This window comes from Echinops telfairi, unplaced genomic scaffold, assembly GCF_000313985.2.
Source record: "Echinops telfairi isolate 266 unplaced genomic scaffold, ASM31398v2 ScPeMD7_443;HRSCAF=831, whole genome shotgun sequence".
NCBI classification, from domain to species: domain Eukaryota; kingdom Metazoa; phylum Chordata; class Mammalia; order Afrosoricida; family Tenrecidae; genus Echinops; species Echinops telfairi.
In genome coordinates this window covers 60,390,053-60,405,942 of record NW_022104341.1, presented here as the reverse complement: position 1 = coordinate 60,405,942, position 15,890 = coordinate 60,390,053, and the positions used below count along the sequence as shown (strand labels likewise).

Genomic DNA, 15,890 nt, shown 5'->3' with positions numbered 1-15,890 from the left:
TAAAATGGTGAACGTAGGGTAGAAGCAGAAGTAGAGGCTGGTGGAGTTCTGGGTATCTGCCTTTGGTTTTATGCTGAATTTCAACAGCTGAAGCGTACTCTGCTTCCCAATGTTCAAATGCTGGTGAGTCCTAGGCTTCAGGCCTCAATCGTCACCATTTCTCTAGCTACATTCACGCACTACCCAAGCAGTCACGTCCAATCGAATGGATTAAAGATCATTAAAGGAAACGATATGCTGACAATTTCCCAACTTACATCCAAATACCTCCTCTCTATGTGGGAATCTAATCAGTATCTCAAGCATCATCCATATGAAAATCAGCAGCTGATTCTCGAAACGCTACCGAGCCTCCTCCTCCCCGCCTCCCCAGTGCTCATGCTTTCAGCAGATGCCAACACTATTGACCGGGCTGCTCAGACAGGAGAGCCCAGACACCATTCTTGACATATCTCTCGGTCTCACATCCCACATCCAAATCATCACAAATTCTATCCGCTTTCACTTCAAAATATGGGCCACACACAACATTTCCTCACCACTGCACTAGTCTCAGCCACCACGGTCACCTTATCACAAGCACCAAGAAGGCCAGGGCTGTGTCAGTTTAATTCTCTGTTGGGTCTGGCACACAATAAATGCTCGATACGTGAATGGCTCCAAGTGGTGAAATAACTCCTGAAGTAGGTTAAAGACAAAAGCCAGGGCTTGAACCCAGACCAATCTCCAGACATCTATGGAATGGCTGATCCCACGCTCCCTCTCCCACACCATTACTGGGAGCTACCAAGAAAAAAGGTGGGCGGGGAAGGTGCTTGTTTGTTCTTCTTTCTCCCTCTGACCTCTCTCACTCGTACACGCCCTGCATGTCTTGTCCAACAGACTTCTACTCTAAGTGGTGAGGGAACACATATGATGGAGAAATATATTTGTGGATCCAAAGTACAGTAGACTTTATAGTAACCGCTCTATAACTCGGCCATGTTTTGATAAAACAATACAAAGGAAAAAATTTTATGAGCGGGGAGGGATTCAGGTGCTTCCTTAGCCTAACCTTAATTGTGAAATAAAAATATCAAGACATGGGGTTTGGAGCAGGGATGGAAGGCAGTATTTCTAAGAAATAAAGAAGTAAATGGTGTTACATATTCCTACTAGCATCCTTAAAAACAGAGCAGCTATTAGAAAATGAAACAGCTAGGCTTTGACTTGGGATCTGAGATAAAGAAAGAATACTTTCCTGGTGCACTGCCTCTGCGTCCTCCTCGGACCTGTTAAACAGCAGTATTTAGAAAGAGTGCCAAGCATGTTCCCAGCTCTGCCACAATAAACCTCTTCACCACTATGAACCTCGGGCTCCTCTTCTGTCAAACATAAACAAATAAGATGTATATGTTTCACTCCCAGCTCTGACATGCTACTGTTATAAAATTGGGTCTCTCAGAAGACACAAGGGTGATCTAAACCTGTAATAAAACAGACTACAAAATGTGAATGTTCATTTACTACTAGATGGTGAGCACCCAAAAAAGTGAGGGTCATCTAAGAAGCACACCAGCCGTGTGATCATGAGGTGTCAATGGGAAGAGGTATCAGAAGTTCAAAATCAAGCAACCAAATCGATGTGAAGGGGCGTGGATTCAAGAGAGACTCTAAGTCCACCTACAAGGTACTTGAACAGGCCCTCTCAGAAGGTCCACATGGAATGGATGACAAATCCAGGGTGCGGTATGCCACGGAGGAACCACCTAACTACCCTCTAGTTCTTTAAGATCTCCTCCTCTATTAAGGGCTTTATGTGTTTTACCTCCTTAATCATGTTAGATTTCCATATGTTCATTTGTATATTTAAGATCACTCAGTACACAGAAGTCAAGATAGATGACCATCGGAGACAATGACAGCAGTAATGGTTCCCTGAGGGTACAGGAAGAGACGGGTGGGGAATCAGGGAAAGGGGAGTTGATATCACTGATGATTGTATAACCCCACTCAATGGAATTGAACAACAGGATTGTATGTGATGGATATATTGGAATGTGGAAGGTAAGTCAGTAAAGAGTATAAAATTAGATAGCTGACTGAAATATACTACTTTGGCCCTTACTCTGCCCAGGAGCTCTGGTGGCAGTGTAGTTAAAGCACTCTGCTGCCAACCAAAAGGCCGGTGGTTTGAAGCCAGCAGAGATGTGGCTGTCTGCTTCTGTATCTCTATATAGCCTTGGAAACCCAATGGGACAGTTCCTCTCTGTTCCACAAAGATGTTTTGTTTTCTTTTCCTCTGCAATCCTCATTTGCCTAAGTCCTTCTAAATGATATTTTTCAAGTTTGGAATTTGAGAGCAGCTCAAAAGTGTTATCAGACAGAGCACCAAGTGGCCAAACTAACAGGTAGAAAAAAGAATAGGACTTATAACCTCAAGGAAGCCTAGTGGCCTTGTGGCTAAGAACTTGGCTGTGAACCAAAATGTCAGCAGCTCAGACCCACTAGCTCCTCCCTGGGAGGAAGATACATTAGGCAGCCGCCATAGAAAATACTTCCTAGGAAACCCTGTGGGGCAGTTCTACACTGTCTTGAGGGTCACTCTGAGTCAGAATTGACTCAACAGCAATGCGTTTTTTGGCCTCTTGGACAGACTATTTCTGGCATTTTAGAATCTCCATTTAACACTGAATCACTGCCGTCAAGTTGATTCCAACTCAGTGATCCTATAGGACAGGGTAGAACTGCCCAGGAGAACAAAGTTTTGTCTTTCTCCCGCAGAGCAGCTGGTGGTTTTGAACTGCTGATCTTGTGGTTAGCATCCCGGTGTGTAACCTACTCTGCCACCAGGGCTCCTAACACTGAATAGTAGTGACAATTCGAAAAGAGGTCAATCAGCACTGCTCAAGCTCAATCTTGTGATGCACCACCCACAGATTATCCTTACCCAGCTCCGAAACATGAAACCTTAATAGAGGCATAGAGAAGGCAAGGTGTCCAATCTCTACTGCCCTGAGCGGCAACTCCACAACAAGACGTGCGTGTTGGGCTCTATCCTTATTCATTTCCATGTGACAGGGGTCTCTACCAAGCTGCCATTGCCAGAGCCCCTCTATTCATTCCCATGTATTCCACTGTTACAGCTTCACCAAGTCAGGCGAGCCTTCCTTCTCATTTATTCCATCAGTAAAGATTTTACTCTGCAGACAGAGGGAGGAAACCATTCCTTATGCTTGGCATGAATCAGTGCATGTGGGAGAAGGTTCCCAGAGAGCCAGGGGCACAAGCAGGTGGATCAGAATCCTGTCTTGTCATTGCGATGGCACTCTTTTCCCTAGCAAAGCATGCATGTTACTTGAATAGTTTTAATCAGGTAGTCAAATCACTAGTAATTATTCTCTGACTTAACGTACATGTTTCAAGGCAGCACAGAAGCGTACTTTAAGTGAGAGAAAAATACATAAAAAGTAAAACTCCAGGACCAGGGACATTATAACACAGCACAAAGAGTCAAGACTGGGGAAAGCTAGACATCATGGAGGAACCACAAAGCTGGCTCTGATTTTCCTCAGGGTCAGAGGGAAAGGGAGCAGAGGCACTATTCTCACTGCTGTCGGGCAGCAGCTGGGCCGGTGAGAGTGTGCACCAGTGATTCGGGGACTGGAACGGTTTTCTGGCACTAGTTCTCAAAGAAATTTCTGTGGAAGGGGAGGGAGAGTTTGAAGTTTGTCCCTATAGGCCTCTGTAGTCCTCCCAAATTGCAGGAGGACAGCACTTACTTCTAATTACTTGGCAACTTACACCGCACTTAGAAATATCAACATAAGGCATTTATATTCCAAAAATATCAGGCAGAACACCAAGCGGAGGGCCACATTCCATTCTGCTCTCCTTTCACGAAGCCATCTCCAAGCTACGGGCCCTGTCCTCTCTCTGAACTTACAGTTTATTTCCTTTGGACACATCAGCCAAACTGGGTAATTAAAGAGCCCAAAATATAGAAAACCAATCTAGCAAATTATAGAGGAAGAGTGAAGCAAAGAAACCATTCTGACCCACTGGCCAACCAAGTTGATGAGATGGGAGTTATATAAAGCTGGGAAGCCTGATCGGAGCACATCTAAGGAAAGGCTAGATAAGTTAGTAAGGCTGTCAGGTTACAAGGAGGTGATCAGGGAACTGTTCCTACTGGGAAAGATTCAGCGTAAACAATGGAGGGTATTATGTGCTTAGGGTGACCATGTAATTTATCATCCAAACGGGGACACCTGAGAGTTCAAGAGGGCTCTATTAATAACTACTGCTGATAACAGGTGTAAACTTGGGCTGTCCTAGGCAAACAAGGGCATATGGTAACTGTGTGTTCATCAGGGTGTTAGTTCTACTGCATATACTTGAGTATAAGCCGAGTTTTTTAGAACATTTTTAATGCAGTTTTTGTGGTAAAATTAGATATTCGGGTCAGCTTATACACAAGTATATACGGTACTTGCTTATAACTCCAACAACATCAAATGGAATAGAGTAGGCTAATAATATGCTACATGGATAATATAAAAAAATGCATGCCAAAGAGATTGGTTGGGTATTTAGCTTAAGATCACAAAGAGAAATGCCAGTGTTGATAAACTACCCAGGTCTCCTGACCTCCTAATCCGGTGTCCTCCCATTAAATAGCCTATGTAATATTGACAGCACCAGGGACTGCCAAAGGAATAGGCAAATCTGTCTTGAAAGAACAGCCAGAATGCCCCTTAGAGGCAAGGATGGCAAGACTTCATCCCATGTTATCAGCAGAAACCAGTCCCTGGAGAAGGACATCATGCTGGGTAAACTGGGGGTGGGGGGGCAGTGAAAAAGAGGAAGACCTTCGAAAAGGTAGATTGCCACAATGGCTGCAATAAAGGGCTCAAACATAACACTTGTGATCGGGCAGTGTCTTGTGCTGTTGTACGTGGGGTCGCTATGCATCAGAACCAACTTGGTCAGGGGCACCTAGCAACAGCAGCAGCAAGTAATGGCCTGGATCCACCAACTACCAAGGAGGTCTACACCTACAGAACCGTGATAAAGGATGAAGACACTTTCTAATACAGGGAGGAGACATTTTCCTTTATGTTTTATGTGTAAACATACCTGGGCTTATTATTTCACATACTAATGGAATTTCTAGTTTTTCTTTGTCATGGCATTGCAAGTAATATAAGCAAAAGTCTTTGATTGCAGCAGCATAGATGCGTGACAGATCTAAAGTTCAAAACCCTCATGAATTTTACTTTAGGTTCTCCTTCTTAATACATCAATATAACAATCTGTCTTCTGACCCCTAAAAGGAGGAGTACTGAGCTTCCCTATGTCCTATATGAAGCAACAAATGGATAGAGATGGATAGAGGGCTGCTATTGTGTAGACTCTGACTCACAGTACATTAAGACATAGGATGGTCCTAGTGCCTGCCTGATCCTGTGTTCACCCTCATGTTGCAGGCATGGTCACATCCATTATTGCAGGCAGGCACTGTGCTAATCCACACCGGATCTCCTTCCCTCTCACGGGCCCCTTACCTCATTCAACACATGCCTTCTTCTGGCCATTGATCTCTTCTGATGAAGAGTCACACAATATTTGGTTGTGATCCCTAAGGTTCAGTAAGTTAATATTCAGAAGTAGGCCACCAGGACTTTGTTCCTAATCTATGTTAGTCTGGAAGTTCCAGGGAAACCTGTGCACTGTAAGTGATCCCCCCTGATCTTTGAAATATCAGTGGCAGAGCTTCCAGCATCACAGCAACACACCAGCCACCACAGTAGAACAAACTGGCAGACAGGTAGTAGAGCAAATGATTCAGAATTGTTTTATAGCATTATTGGGAAATAAATAATCACCTCATCTAGGAATTCTCAGCTGCAAACTCTCTATCAGAACACAGTTTCACAAAGAAAAATATCTTGGGGCTGAGATCTGCAGAATGGATGTCAATTTTGAACTAGGGTGTAGAGACAGAGAGCACACATCAGGCTGAATTAAAAGTACATATGCAGAGGTGAAGTACATGTGAACATGGGTGGCCATGAATGAGGCCACCATGATGAGGAAGCGCAGGTCATGGCTCTTACACCACGCTGTGGAATTAGGACTTACTATGAAGGTGAGTGGAAGTCGATGAAGTGTTGCATTTGAGAAAGACTAACTCATGAAGGCCATTTTGGTTTGAGCAAGTGATCATGGGCAGAGATATTAGCAGTTAGGAAGCGCATGCGCTGGTCCAAATAATAAATGATGCTGAACCAGGGAGTGGCAACCACTTATGAACTGTCTCCCTCCAAGAAGAAATGAAGCAGACGGATTCAAGGAAAGACATAAACCACTCGCTGTCTTGTGGTAAGTGAGATCTAACTGAAGACAGATAGGGGGACAATTTTAATACAAAAGACGAACATAAAGAGTCTCAATAAAAGAATTCAATTAAAAAACAAAATGTTTTGACTCCAAACACTTTAAAAACTACTTAATAGAAGTTTTGAAGTCTCAGGACAATGTAGTAATAACCAGCTGGGGATAAAAACCTCCTGGAAAAAAATATTCAAGAATGACTTCTTCCATTAATTAGTTTTACAGACATCTGAGAAATATCTAGGCTAATATATTTAAAACCCAACTATAATTAAAATATTGCAACCTGGGCAGGGCAGGCAGGAGGGGGGTCAAGTACAGGGAGGTCCTTTCTGAGTGTAAAATGAGACTCCAACCCAGTGGCATCATAAGGAAGTGTAGGAGTGGGGGCCCACTGGGTGATAGTTAAAGAACCTGGTGGTGTCTTTTGTGCAGTCTCAGCAGGAATCTATTGTTTTTCTAATGGAAAGATCCCTATAATTACTTGTAACAACAAAAACATTTTCATAATCCCTGCTTACATCTATCAATATACCTATAAGGCTAAATCTCTATGCTAATTTACTTTTTGAGCTTTCTAATGTGCTCCAATCATTATTACCCTCATGCAAGGACACTTCAAATCATATGGCTTCATCTACAAGCACCACAGTTTTCATTTTTATATGAAATTATATAAGTCCACATATTTATATAGCTATATGTGTGAAAACTGTAATTCAGAGGTATAATTTTAATTTTGCCAGCTGTTTATGTCACCATTGTTGCTGCATTCAGTAACATACAGGAATTATGATTTGCAGTGACATCAGTACAAAGCCATTACCAAGGACCTGATGGCCTGGTATGTGAGGAGGTTCATGGGGGAGGATGACACCAACCCTACTGACATCACTGCTCAGGACGAATCAATAGAAGCGATGTCAGATATTTAAGCCTGACCCAAGTTCAAATCCCACTGCCTGGCTTCATGGTCTTGAGCCAATTACGTTTTCTGCCTCTCTTAATTACAGAATGAAAATAAGCACACTTAACATATTGTCACTACCATTCATTTTTCAGTTTGTCGTAATGTGGTAGCTTTGGAATTGCTGTGACACTCAAAATCATGTCAATGATACTTCAAATACCAGCAGAGTCATCCGTAACAGAAAGGTTTCAGTGGAGCTTCCAGATGAGACGAGCAGAACCTGGCATCTACTTCTTAAAACACCGGCCAGTGAAAACCTTATAAAGGGCAAAAGCAACGCTAAAAACAAGGCCACTAGCATTTAAGTGCCACCTTGAGTACCTACTTCCTGGATTTAGGGATCATCTCAAAAACAGATTTGACACATTAAACACTGATGAGCAGACCAGCTATTAGATAATACGTATCAGGGACATCATACATGATGAAGGCCAAAGATCATTTAAAAGACAGGACAAAAAGAAAACACCAAAATGGACGTCAGAAAAGACTGAAACTTGCTACTGAACGTCGAGTCACTAAAATGAAAGGAAGAAACTATAAAGTAAAAAATCTAAACAGAAGATTTTGAGGCACAGATAGAGAACACAAAATACTAGAGTGAAAGGTGTCAGGTATGGGGTCAGAAAATCGCAAAGTGAAGAACACGCTGGGCATTTCTCAAGCTGAAAGAGCTAAAGAAAAAAAACCCAAGCTCTGAGTTGCGATAATGAAGGATGCTAGGGGCAAGATATTGAATAGCGCAAAAAGCATCAAAAGGAAATGGGAAAAGAATTGGTCAATGTACAACCATTTCAAGAGGTAACATATGATCAAGAACTGATGGTGTTTATGCAAAAATGCCCAAGCTGCACTGAACACACTGAACAAAACCAAGGTTCCAGAAATTGGCAGAATATGTTGAGATGTTTCAACAAATGGATGCAACACTGGAAACACCCACTCATCAGTGCAAGAAGTTTGGAAGACAGCTATCTGACCAAACAATTGGGAGAGATTCATATCTTTCCTATTCCAGTGATCCAAACAATGCAGGAATTATTAAATAATACCATTAAAATTATACACAAGTAAAGTTTTACTAATTTAAAAATTAAGGAAAAAGGGATATATCATTTACGGTGTTAGATGGATCTAGGCTGAAAGTAGAAAATACTAGAAAAGCGCTTACCTGTATTTTATTAACTATGTAAAAGTACTCAACTGGGTGGATCATACTCAATTACGGAAAACAGTACAAAGAACGGTATTTCAAAAACATTTAATTGTTCTCAAAGTACCCGTACATACATATGTAAATATATTTCTATATGAGGATGGGGAAATAGATCTATGTGCATATATTTATAGGTTTAGTATTAAGGTAGCAGATGGACATTGAGCCTCCACTCAAGCACTCCCTCAATGCAAGAACACTTTGTTCTATTAAACTGGCATTCCATGATGCTCACCTTCCCGACACTATCCCTGAAGACAAATGGGCACATAAGCCAATGTGGTGAAGAAAGCTGAAGGTGCCGGCTATCAAAAGATATAGGGTCTGGGGCATTAAAGGCCTGAAGATAAACAAGTGGCCATCTGGCTGAGAAGAAGAGAAGCCCACATGGGAGAAGCACACCAGCTTGTGTGATCACAGGGTGTTGATAGGATCAGGTATCAGGCATCAAAGAACAAAAAATCATATCATTGTGAATGAGGTGAAGTGTGTAGTGGAGACCCAAAGCCCATCTGTAGGCAACTGGACATCCCCTTACAGAAGGGTCGCAGGGAGGAGACGAGCCAGTCAGGGTGCAGTGTAGCAACAATGAAACATACAATTTTGCTCTAGTTCTTTAATGCTTCCTCCCCCCACTATCATCACCCCAATTCTACCTTACAAATCCAGCTATACCAGAGCATGTACATGGGTACAGCAGGAGCTAGAAACACAGTGAATCCAGGGCAAATAAAGCCCTCAGGACCAATATTGAAAGTAGCCATACCAGGAGGGGAAGGGGAAGGTGGGGTAGAAAGGGGGAACTGATCACAAGGATCTACTATAACCCCCTCCCAGGGGGATGGACAACAGAAAAGTGGGTGAAGGGAGACATTGGACAGTGTAAGATATGAAAAATATTAGTAATTTATAAAATATCAAGGGTTCATAAGGGAGGGAGTGGGGGAGGGAGGGAGGGATAAAACCAGGAACTAATACCAAGGGCTCAAGTAGGAAGAAAATGTTTTGAAAATGATGATGGCAACGAATGTACAAATGTGCTTGACACAATGGATGGATGTATGGATTGTGATAAGAGTTGTATGAGCCCCCAATAAAATGATAAAGAAAAAAAAGAAGTACCCGCACATAGACAAAGAAGCAGTCGTTCAATAGAACACCCGATTGTACACCCGGGTTGCAGCTTGTCATCACACTTTGTATGCTGAGCAACTACTTCATGAACCTAGACTGTCTGAAGAAGAAGGCAGCATCAGAATTGGAAGAAGTCTCATTGGCACAATCTTCCTTGCGGAATGTGAGGAAAATCATACCCTTGCTGAGGACAATCAAAGACTGTAGCCTTCAGTATGCACTGCAACTTCATGCAAAGAAAACCAAAATCCTCACAACTGGACCAACAGACCCCATAATCAACGAGGAAAAGATTGAAGTTTTTGAACAAGGATCACCTTCAACAATCCTTATTGAACGGGAACCCAATAAACAATATCATGATACACTATTTATGTAAGCTGAAAACTTATGAAGAGAATTATTTAAGGACATGAAAATATCACAATAACCAAGGATTTCATTCTACTTGGACCCATTAAGCAATGTGCAGAGGAGCAATGGTCCAGAAACCAAGCAACCAATTCAGGGCAAAAATGCTACACAAGACCTCTTTAAAATGTTCAGGAGCAAAAGATGTCATTTGAAGACGAAGGTGTGCCTGACATAAGTCAGGGTGTTTTCCAATAACCTCTCATGCATTCAAAAGTTGATCAATAAGAAAAACAAAAGTATAATTGATGCCCTTGAATTACAATGGTGGCACGTAGGGGGCTATGGACAGTACTGAAGTTGGCAAGACGACTGGGCGGCTGGTGCAGGACCAGGCAGTTGTGCCTTCTGCTGTGCATCGGGCCGCTGGGAGCTGGAATAGACTAGACAGCACCTAACAAGCACATACTGTAGGATTATCACCAGTGAATGATTAACCAGGATTCCTTGTTTACGTGGCAGATCTCATTCCTCCCTAAACTGCAGTGAATGCAGGAAGGCGTTTTTTGGTTTTGTTTTAATACAAGATCCAAGAATATGTGCAGGGAATAAGGGAGGAGAACACTGTCACTCCCTCTGGGTGGTCTCAGTTCTCCCGGCTACAAAAGGGGGGTGGGGGGTGGGGGGTGGAGGCCTCGAAGGTGCCTGGAAGCCATGAAACTGAAAAAGTCCTTCTGTTCCTGGTTTCCCATTCACTGTCCTGTTGCCAGTATCTTACTGGCAAGGAAATTAAGGGACACAGTCTCAAATTCAGGTGCTTCTGCACAGAGTTGAAATCCTAAAAGCCTTTTATCAATGTTATGCTTCAAGACTGTTAAATGTAACCAGTGACTTTTAACCTAAAAATGGCTAAAGCCAAGAAAAGTTGAACTCATGCCCATTTCCATTATGACTCCATTTTTTAAAAGTAATTCATAAGTGTGCATGACTCACACATCTGCATAGAATGAGGCATCCTTTTATCATTTCATCTTCGAGTGCCAGTAACCCCACATTACTGGTGCCAAGGTCCTTTCATAGGAGGAGCGTGTGTTTCTGGCCACACTCCAAACATCACAAAATTGCTGCATGGTGAGAAAACCTAAGCGAGGGCTTGGGGGCTTCAAAATACAGGACAAGGACCCCAGTCAGTTGCCAAAATTCTGATCCCCTCACCCGTCCTTCCTTCACCACGCATGCCCCGCCACCTTGACCTTTAATACCTGAAAGCTAACAACCATTATCCCTCAGGCCTATAAAGCTATTTGACGTTTATAAGAACTTTTACATCTATTAACTTATATTATTTTAAGTGGTCCCCAGTGATCCGCTATCTGCTAGAATGCACAGGGCAGACATTACTGTACCCATTTTACAGATGAAGCAATAGAGATCTGAGAAGAAAGTGATTTGTCCAAGGTTATGAAGTGAGCAAGTGGCAGAGCTGGGACTTGCTCACCACACCACCCCCTACCCCCAAATCATCCAAAACAAAGTCCGGGCTCTTTCTCACCAAATTGCTTTGTGGTCTGGGGATGAAGAAAATAAGTGATTCCCAGACCAGTCTTCGCATGCTAACGACTTGCTAGTTGCTGTAAGGCCTCAAAGCACGGCCAGAAAGAATCTGAGCAGCACAAGATCTTCCACCCTCTCCAGGAGGATGCACGTTTAGACTCCCAGTCAGGCTACCTGACAATCAGGGCTTTCCATGGTGCTTTTGGCAACAAAAATGCCCCAAATGGGCAATGGTAGTGTTAAGTTCCTCACCTGATTGGGTTGGGGGGCACAATTAAATGTTCACCCCAGTTAGTGACTTGAGATCTGTTAGACTGTCACTATTAAAAACAAGATGCTTGTCGCTTGACTTGAGGATTTCATTGGCGACTGCAATTAATCTCAAACAGCCCCGGCATGGAAATTCACTCTAGATCCTCACCTTTAATTGTACAGGAGACGGAATCCCCCAGTCAGGTGATTCAGAGTAGTTGACAAGAAGTTACAATGGAGGGGGATTTCCAAAGGCAGTAGTATAAATGTCAATCACCTAAACGTCTCAGTTTACAAACACTTTTTTCATATTTAAATGATTTTCTTGTGGGCTCATACAACTCATCACAATCCATACATCAATTGTATCAGGCATGTTTGTACATATGTTGCCTTCATTTTTTTCTAGACATTTAATTTCTATTGCGCCCTTGGTATCAGCTCTTCCCCCTCCCCCCAACCCTCATAACCCCATAGATTGCACATTGTTATTATTTGCATGTCTCCGTTTCCCCATGTTTTCTGTTGTTCTTCCCCATCTAGAGGGGTGTATGGTTATGTGTCGATCATTGTGATCGGTTCCCCCTTCCAAACACTTTTTTAAAAGCTGACTAATGGCATACAGGATGCAGTGGTTAAGTGTAGGCTGCTAACAGAGAAGTCGGCAGTTCAAACCCACCAGCTGCTCTGAGAAGAACGATGTGGCAGTGCAGTTTCATAAAAACGTTCTGCCCTGGGAACCCTTCGAGGCAGTTCTACCCTGTCCTGCAGGGTCCTAGGAGTCGGAATCAACACAACCCCAGTGGGTTAGTAACAATGGGACCATCTCCCTTACCCTTTACCACTTCAAACATTTAGCATGATTCAGGTTTTTGGTTAACCAAGCATGTGAAATGTTTCAGTTACTAAATTACTAACAGGACAGAAACATTCTAACCATACCTTATTTAAATACAATTACAGGCCACACGTGAAAACTGGAAAACCAAGCTCCAACTCCTGTGCCAAATGAAATCTATTTTATAATCTAGATCAGTGGTTCTCAACCTTCCTAATGCTGGGACCCTTTAATACAGTTCCTCATGGTGTGGTGACCCCCCCAGCCATAAAATTATTTTTGTTGCTACTTCATAACTGTAATTTTGCTACTGTTCTGAATCGGGTGACCCCTGTAAAAGGGTCATTTGACCCCCCAAAAGGGTTGCGACCCACAGGTTAAGAACCGCTGATCTAGATAAAAGGGGATGGGGAGACGGCTAATCAGGATAAACAAACACTTACAGAGGGAAGGCCTTGGAGGATGGTTTGGGGGTTTGGCATCTGTCAATGCCGAGTTTAAATCTCAGCCCTGTCACATGCAAGTGATACAGCCCTTCATGTTGAGGTTTCCAAGCCTCGAGATTCTGTTTTAACTACAGCAGAAACCACGCCTAGGGACTAAACAAGAGATATCCTGAACTGCCATGGAATCCTTAGGCGGCACAAATGGTTAAGAGCTTGACAGCGAGCCACAAGGTGGGCAGTTTGAAAGCACCCAGGGGTGCCTCACAAGACCCGCCTGGGGATCTGCTTCTGAAAGTCACAGCCTGGAAAACCCCGTGGAGGTCTCCTCCTCTGCACACAGGAGGTCTGCATGAATTGGAATCAAGTGGATGGCCCCCAAGGACAGCTACTAACTACTAAAGGAAACGAAGATTTGGACGATAAGCTAATCTTATCAGGGAATAACAACAGCAGGCAAATTCCAGGTGGGGAGAAAAAGAAAAAAGAAAACTAATCAATACAGCTTTTTTACTTCTTTTTTAATATTCTATTCTCCTCTCTTCAGAAAGCTTCAGCTCAACCCAAACTCCTTCCTCCCACCCCTGCACTGATCTCTACCAACTCTAGCTTACAATAATTTGACTTGTCACCAGTGCACTTTTTGTGAAACATTTCTTTGATTTTCTCTAACCGCTGTATGCTGATCCTAACACCGATCTGCTTCCAGCCAGCAAAGGCTTGCACAGCACAGCTTTGCCCAAATTCTGTTTCTATAACTTCCGGTTTCATTGCTCCATTAATTAGTCCGGTTGTACATGAACTCAACTGACAAAGTGATTCTGCAATGCCACTTAATTAGAATTGAAAGTACCCAAGTCACTCTTCAGTGGTGACAGATAATTTTAATTTATTAAATGGGCATACAAACACTCTAAAACCACCTGGGTTCAGATCACAGAGAGGCACTCCCACAGGCTGGCTGGGGTGAACGTGACGCAGCCCAGAGCCCCTCCAGCTAAGGCTCTCAGGCCCAGGATGCTGTGGACTAAACCCCATCACCACTTCACATTCACTCAAACAGGCCCAAGATCAGGTCCTTGAGAACCGTCAGCTACACATCAACGCCAAGAGTCAGGGCCATAGAGAGCATGTCTGCAAACAATATGGCATTCATACACTCCCTACTGCCTTCTCTGACGGTTTGCCAAGTCAGATCCCTTTTCAAGCATATATTTTTGACACGCTCCCTTCCTTTAGGATCCTAAAATGAAAAATTTTAAATAACAGACACTGTATCTTTGTAGTTTCAAATAGTCGCTATTGTGTCCCAACTATAAATGATAGAGAAAGTAGATGCATTTTTAAGAGGAGTCCTGGTAGTCCATTAAGGTACACGTGCTGGGCTGCCAACAGCCAGATTGGCAGTGCAAAACCACCAGCTGCTCCACAGGAGAAAGATGAGCTTTCTAGTCCCAGAAAGACAACTTAAGAATCTGTGCTTAACTATCTAACTGCTCTGGCACAGCAGACTAAAAGTCTAACACTTGTAGTGATATGTGGATTAACCATGACATGATATCTGAAAATGCAGGCAGGTACTGGCACATTCTTCTTGGCAACACAAATATAAGCCACTTCAAACTCAGTAACATCATTTCCAAAAATGGTAAGCAGCTCTTAATAAAGTTTCTGACAAAATAAAGTATAATGGCACAAGTATATCAACTTAATATTAATTGCAGCCTTAGAAAACTCAGAGTATATCAAAACAATGAACATAGAATTAGGCTCAAAATCGTAAACAAGAATATACAGAAGAGCATTTGAAATGGATGTAGCCTACTGGAAAAACTCTTCCTTGAGCAGGACTCTCCCACACATTACAAGACAGTATGTCTAACCAAGTCTACTACATGTCAAAAGCACCCACCCCACCCCTGAAGGGACAACCCACAAAGCCCCACCATAAAACAGTACTGCAACAGCTGTGTGCGGCTGCGAGCCAGAATGGAGTCTTACTTTGTGTTTAATGCACTGACCTTAGAACTATGCTTGGCTCCAAGGTAGATGCTCGGTAAGTGTCTGAGGAATTGGGTGGAAGTTCTTCTGAAATTTCTCCTCTGTTCACTCTGAGGTAGCAGAAAAGCAGAGTCAATATTTTCAGTCAATACAAGAAGGCTTCTACTGGAATGAAATGTAGAATTGCTGACATTTCACTCACAAACAGAAATACTTTATAAGAATGCTTGACTCCGATCCCATAAGGACGGCCCAAGACCAGGACTGCAAGTACACATTACAGCACGAGGTCCCACTGAGCTGGGAAATGGCTTTAAATCCATCTCAACATGGCTCCAAGGAGCCCTGCCAGCTGTTAGGCTTCCTACCTTCAAAAATACAGGGAAAGGCTATTAGTAGGCTCAGACTACTGATGGGTATTCAGGGACTACTGACAGGTATTTAGAACCTTCTGAACTGTGCAATCAAATAGTAAGTCCTATTTACCATCATGTGAGGATTTAGCATGTGTGCAGTACACAGAGGCAGTTTGAATCGGGTGAGAGGTGCCTCAGAAAACAAGCCTGTCAATCTGTTGGAGCCTTGAAAACCCCATGGAGCAGTTCAACTCAGCACATTTGAGGTTGCTGTGAGTTAGGTCAACCCAGTAACATGCTGGTGTAGATTTCTACTTCATCAGGAAAGGAGAAGAATGAAGGCCAAACACAAGGCACAAGGTCAAAAGTGGTGATATCACAGTCAGGATTCCTGCCTACT

At 43.0% G+C, this 15,890-nt stretch overlaps 1 protein-coding gene across 3 annotated transcripts in view; it reads right to left on the bottom strand.

The window, feature by feature from the left end:
• JAK1 (Janus kinase 1) overlaps positions 1-15,244 on the bottom strand; it is an 85,086-nt gene extending 69,842 nt beyond the window's left edge. For all 3 annotated transcript variants that reach the window (XM_045292167.1, XM_013003832.2, XM_045292168.1), the window contains exon 1: positions 15,155-15,244. The gene's annotated coding sequence lies outside the window, so the exon portion shown is untranslated. The remainder of the gene's footprint in view (positions 1-15,154) is intronic.
• Between the last annotated feature and the right edge of the window lie 646 nt (positions 15,245-15,890).